The sequence below is a fragment of the Jatropha curcas genome, chromosome 6 (genome assembly GCF_041381405.1).
Source record: "Jatropha curcas cultivar XTBG-Jc1 chromosome 6, XTBG_Jcur_1.0, whole genome shotgun sequence".
NCBI lineage: Eukaryota > Viridiplantae > Streptophyta > Magnoliopsida > Malpighiales > Euphorbiaceae > Jatropha > Jatropha curcas.
This window is the reverse complement of record NC_143156.1, coordinates 2814342-2819454: the sequence shown is the minus strand read 5'-3', so window position 1 is coordinate 2819454 and position 5113 is coordinate 2814342. Positions and strand designations below refer to the sequence as shown.

General features: G+C 35.0%; 1 long non-coding RNA gene across 1 annotated transcript; it reads right to left on the bottom strand.

The window, feature by feature from the left end:
• Nucleotides 1–2319: 2319 nt before the first annotated feature.
• LOC149495256 (uncharacterized) lies at nt 2320–4328 on the bottom strand. The gene is made up of 2 exons (XR_016321188.1): nt 3452–4328; nt 2320–2644 (listed from the first exon to the last, which is right to left on the bottom strand). It is a non-coding gene; the product is annotated as an uncharacterized LOC149495256 (long non-coding RNA).
• Between the last annotated feature and the right edge of the window lie 785 nt (nt 4329–5113).

Below are 5113 nucleotides of genomic sequence, written 5' to 3'. Positions count from 1 at the left end.
ATTATTTATTTATTATTAGAAGATCAAATGTGATCAAAGTTTTGGGATATCTTTCTTCCCTATTTTCAAAAAAAAAAAATGTTATCCATGCGCTATTTTTTAATGTGGCTTTTTTGTTTTCAGTTGACTGATATATTGTCTCTTTTCCATGGCCATATTTATTATACTGTTAGAACCATTTTCTATCAAATGATAATTTATTTTGTCCCCTCTGTGTTTTATTTTATTATTATTTTTTTTCGGTAATCAATTAATTAAAATTAAGGTAACAGTAGTCAATTAAAACACATATTCTTTGGATCTTTGATGCTATATCAACCTATCAAAAAAAAAAAAAAAAAAAAAAAAACAAAGCCTATCTACATATTGTGTTAGAAGACAGTTGACAACGCGGCTGAATATATAGAAAGAAATTTTGGATTCAATTCCTACTAAACGCATTTGCAGGGAGGGGTGGAAAACTTTAAGTGTGATTAAACTCCAAGCTGGATTAGGTAGTCCTTGATAATGGAATCCGAATACCGATGGTTTATAAAAAAAACCTATCAAATCTATTGTTTTTCTTTCTTTTTATTTATTTATTTATTAGGAAGTTTAATAAATTAAAATAATATTACAGAGTATATAATATGAGAGTGTCCTTAATTTGCCATAATATAAAAAATTTTATAATAATACTGATAAGATCACATTTGATTGATTTTTTTATGAAATTAAATTAATTTTTAAAGATATGCTTAAATTTAAAAATATTATTTTTATAAATATTTCTTTCATAATATAGAATCCAAATATATAATTAACAAAAAATAAGAATCTCAATTCTTTACGATTAAACTAATACAATTGGATGCCATTTAAAAACTTTCATCATAAATCTATTGTATCTGCTGCTAACTTGACACAAGACAAGCTTTCTCGTCAAGATGAGTGATTCAGGTTGGAAGGTAACAATTCTATAAATGACGAATGCATAAGTTATCCGATGTCTTTATTGTAAAATTTTATATATATTAAATACTTTCAATGTGTAGAAATTACTTTTGTTAAGCAATTCAACATGTAAAATTATTTATTAAATATTTATCAAATAATTAAAGAAAAAAACAAAACAATTGTTGAATAATTTATATTAAAAGTATTAACAAAATTGATTAGACTTTAATCAAGCATGAACATTATTTAGAGTGAATGGCTCAATAGTAGGAGGATGAGCTCTGAATTTTGACACCGTGTTAATAAAAACAGACCGGGTTTAACTCATTCTCTAAAAATTAGTTCAAAAGAAAAATAATTGTCTAGTCTCTTATTCTAATTAAATACCTTATTCTAAATCAACGTGGAATAATAATAATAATAATAATAATAATAATAATAATAATAATAATAATAATAATAATAAGAAGATGCACAAAACATTACTTATTAAATATATATCTATCTATATAAATATATAAAAGTTAAGGTACAAAAGTTTATGTGGCATAATTTTAGAGTATTAAGATGCTTATGTGGCAAAATGATAGCCTACATATCAAGTTGGAAATAATTTTTTATATTTTTAAAATTATTTTTAATATAATTAATAGAGTTGTTAATTAATTCCATTTATAATATTTTCAGTTTTTAAATAATTAATTAAATTAATAATTTCATTAATATTTTTAAAACTTTTTACTTCTTTTTCTAAAATAATTAACAAAATCATTAATATTTATTCTCTATATTTTCTTTTTCCACTATTGCAGAATTTTTATATATATCTATTTCAATATAAATGAAACCTTAAAGAAAACCAATTCTTTGCAAACAATATAAGATTATTTTCATGACATTTTATTGATGTGAGTTTGATGAATGTGGTGATGGTGATGGAGTTACAAAGTGTATTCAATTTCCGATGATCAACAAAGGTATAATTTTGTGATTTATAATAAATTATTCATAACTATTAGCATATTTAATACATATAAAAGCATTTTATTTATAGTTATTATAATTACGTGTTTATTTTTGTTCAGCATAATGTCACTTATATCATAAAATTCATTTTTCACAATGCTTGTTTTTAATGAAATTAAAATTCATTTTCTAATGTCATTAATATGTGAAATAGATAAATATTTAATAACAAAATTGATGTTTATGTTTTATTTTGTAAAGAGAGATTATATGTCACGACCCATTTCCGTGGGCCGGACCGGCACTAGGGCCTAGGTAAGCTTAAGGCCCCCGAGGCCCGTAGTAAGCCTAAACCGCTCAACTCAAGCATAGCACATCATTCAATAGGAACAGTAGCCCATGCAAGATAGGATATAATTTTTACATAATGCGGTCCAATTTTAATTTTCTCAAACAAGTTTAGTTTGGGCCTAATCATAATCAATCACATTCATAATATGGCATACTGGTCCACCTGCACCTAATAACATAACAAACCATACATATAAGGTAACACATACGGCAGGCCTAACTGAAAATACACGACCCTACAACTGCGGAGTTCAACAATAATTGAAACTAAAGTAGTGTATGTAATTAATAATACAAATCTCAAATTATGATAACAAAAGTTATAAGTTTACTTTTGTAGCTCCGCGAGGAAAATGACAGAGCTTCAGTTGGATCAGCGACTTCCTACTACCTGAGAGGTTTGGAGAGAAGGGGGGGGGGGTGAGTTTTGCAACTCAGTGAATAATAATAAATAATACACACCACACACATTCACGCAAAATGCATCCTAATAATCTAAAATGAGCATGCTGCAGTCATTCATATGGCACAACACTAGCACCCACAAGTAATGTCACCTTCAAGTAATCAAGTAAGTGGAAATTAGTCAGTGGCACCACCTGAAACCCCAACGAGCCGTCCTCACACATGGCTCGCCCTCTCGTACATGTGCACCAGGGAGCCGATCCCCCATACGGCCAACTGGTCTAAACCTCACTGACCAGTCCTCTCATTGTTTTTCCATTCTCTCTTTCCTTTTCCATATCAACAGGAGGCAACTCGGTGGTCTCCATCCAATCTAGATCGTCAAGTGCTCAACAGGAGGCCACCCTGCGAACTACAATCAAACCTAGATTGTCAGGTGCGCATCAACAAGAAGCCATCCTGTGAATTTCCATATAATCTAAATCATCAGGTGCACAAGGGGGCGCCGATCTCCCATTTTCCCGGCCGACGGTCAAGTATCATATCATAACCGGATCCATATCACAGACCGTCCTCACAAACCCCTAGTGGTCCACTTCATCCCAATTCCACACAAACAAGGCAACGTATAGCACAACACAAGTAATCAAACAATGCTTTCAAGTAATGCACCAATACATCCAAATGTACAATCACAAATATAATTATGTAGTAATAGTGACATAATATATATATTTAGTAAATAATTACTATGCAAATGCAATGTTGATATGCATTATTTATTATTACTCACTGTGATGGAGAGCGAAGCTCTAGCCTTGATTCTGTCCTGGAGGAGCACTAGATGGACCCGGGCGATCTAAAAAAAAATGGATGCTGGAATTACTTGTCCGGAGATGGAGGCTACACGTGCCGGAGTGAAGAGCAGGTGGAGGCTGATGGCCGGAGGTGCCCTGGAGCAGCGGCAGTAGTGGCAGTGGCAATGGCGTGAGGAGCTGGGTGAGGCGCTGCACGATCGAGGGCAGAAGGAGCTGGCGCTGCACAATCTGGCAGCGAGTGGAGCTGCTGGCAGTGGCGCGCGGAGGAGCAGCGAGGCGACGGAGGTGATGCGACTGCCGGCGTGGAGTGGCGGCGAGGCTGGGTGGCGCGCAGCGAACCTGCTGTCTCTCGCTAGTCACACGAAGACAGACGCAGGGAAGAAGGAAGGAAAAGGAAAGAAAGAAAGAAAAGAAAGAAGAAGAAGAAGAAAAAGAAAAGAGAAGAGAGGGAGGAGGGTGGTGGCTGGGGAGGCTGTGGGTCACCGGTGACTGACTGGAAGTGTGTGAGAGGTGAGGGGTGAGCGTTGAATATAGAGAGGAGAAGAGCTTTCTAGATGGTTTGGGTCGAACCGGTTCGATTCGGTCCGATTCGGCCCAAATCTTTGGTTTTCAATGGTTTTCGACTTTCTCATTCGGTTTTCGGTTTGGTTTCTCACAGTATTCGCACTAAAATATTAATATTGATTTTCAGGCTGTCGGTACATTAAATTTAATTGGAAAAGTTTTTGAAAATATAATTTCGGGTCGTTTCAGTCTTCCCCCCTTACAAAAAAATTCGTCCTCGAATTTTGAAATAAGCAAGATAAGATCATAGTATATATGAAGCATAAAGAAGTATCGTACTCAACAAAAGAGAAACCATTTACAGTCGATCACCAGAAGTACAAAACATTTTACATGGAAGGAAAAAGATGGGGATAATTTCTTTGCATTTCAGCTGCCACTTCCCATGTGCATTCCTCCATCGAGTGATTTCTCCATAAAACTTTAACCATAGGAATCTCCTTAGACCGAAGTTTACGAATCTGGAAATCGAGAATACTAATCGGTACTTCTTCATACGTCAAATCTTCACCCACCTGAATCTCCTGCGGCTCTAACACATGAGATGGATCAGGAACGTACTTCCGTAGCATGGACACATGAAATACTGGGTGTACATGAGAAAATTCGTTAGGCATGTCCAACTGATAAGCCACTTCTCCAATCCTTGCAACTACAGGATACGGTCCAATATATCTCGGAGCTAGTTTTCCTTTCTTACCGAAGCGGAGAACACCTTTCATAGGAGATACCTTCAGAAAGACCAAATCTCCCACTTGAAATGTCACCTCTCTGTGCTTAGGGTCAGCGTAGCTCTTCTGTCGATCAAATGCTGTCTTAATCCTGTCCCGAATGATAGGAACCTTTTCAGATGTGATTTGAATCAACTCAGGCCCTACCAGTTGTCTATCTCCTATTTCCCCCCAACAGATAGGAGACCTGCATTTTCTGCCATACAGAGCTTCATAAGGCGCCATGCCGATACTTGCTTGGTAACTGTTATTATAGGCAAACTCGATTAATGGTAAGTGCGTGTCCCAAAATCCTCCAAAGTCTAATACGCACATCCGAAGCATATCTTCCAGTGTTTGAAT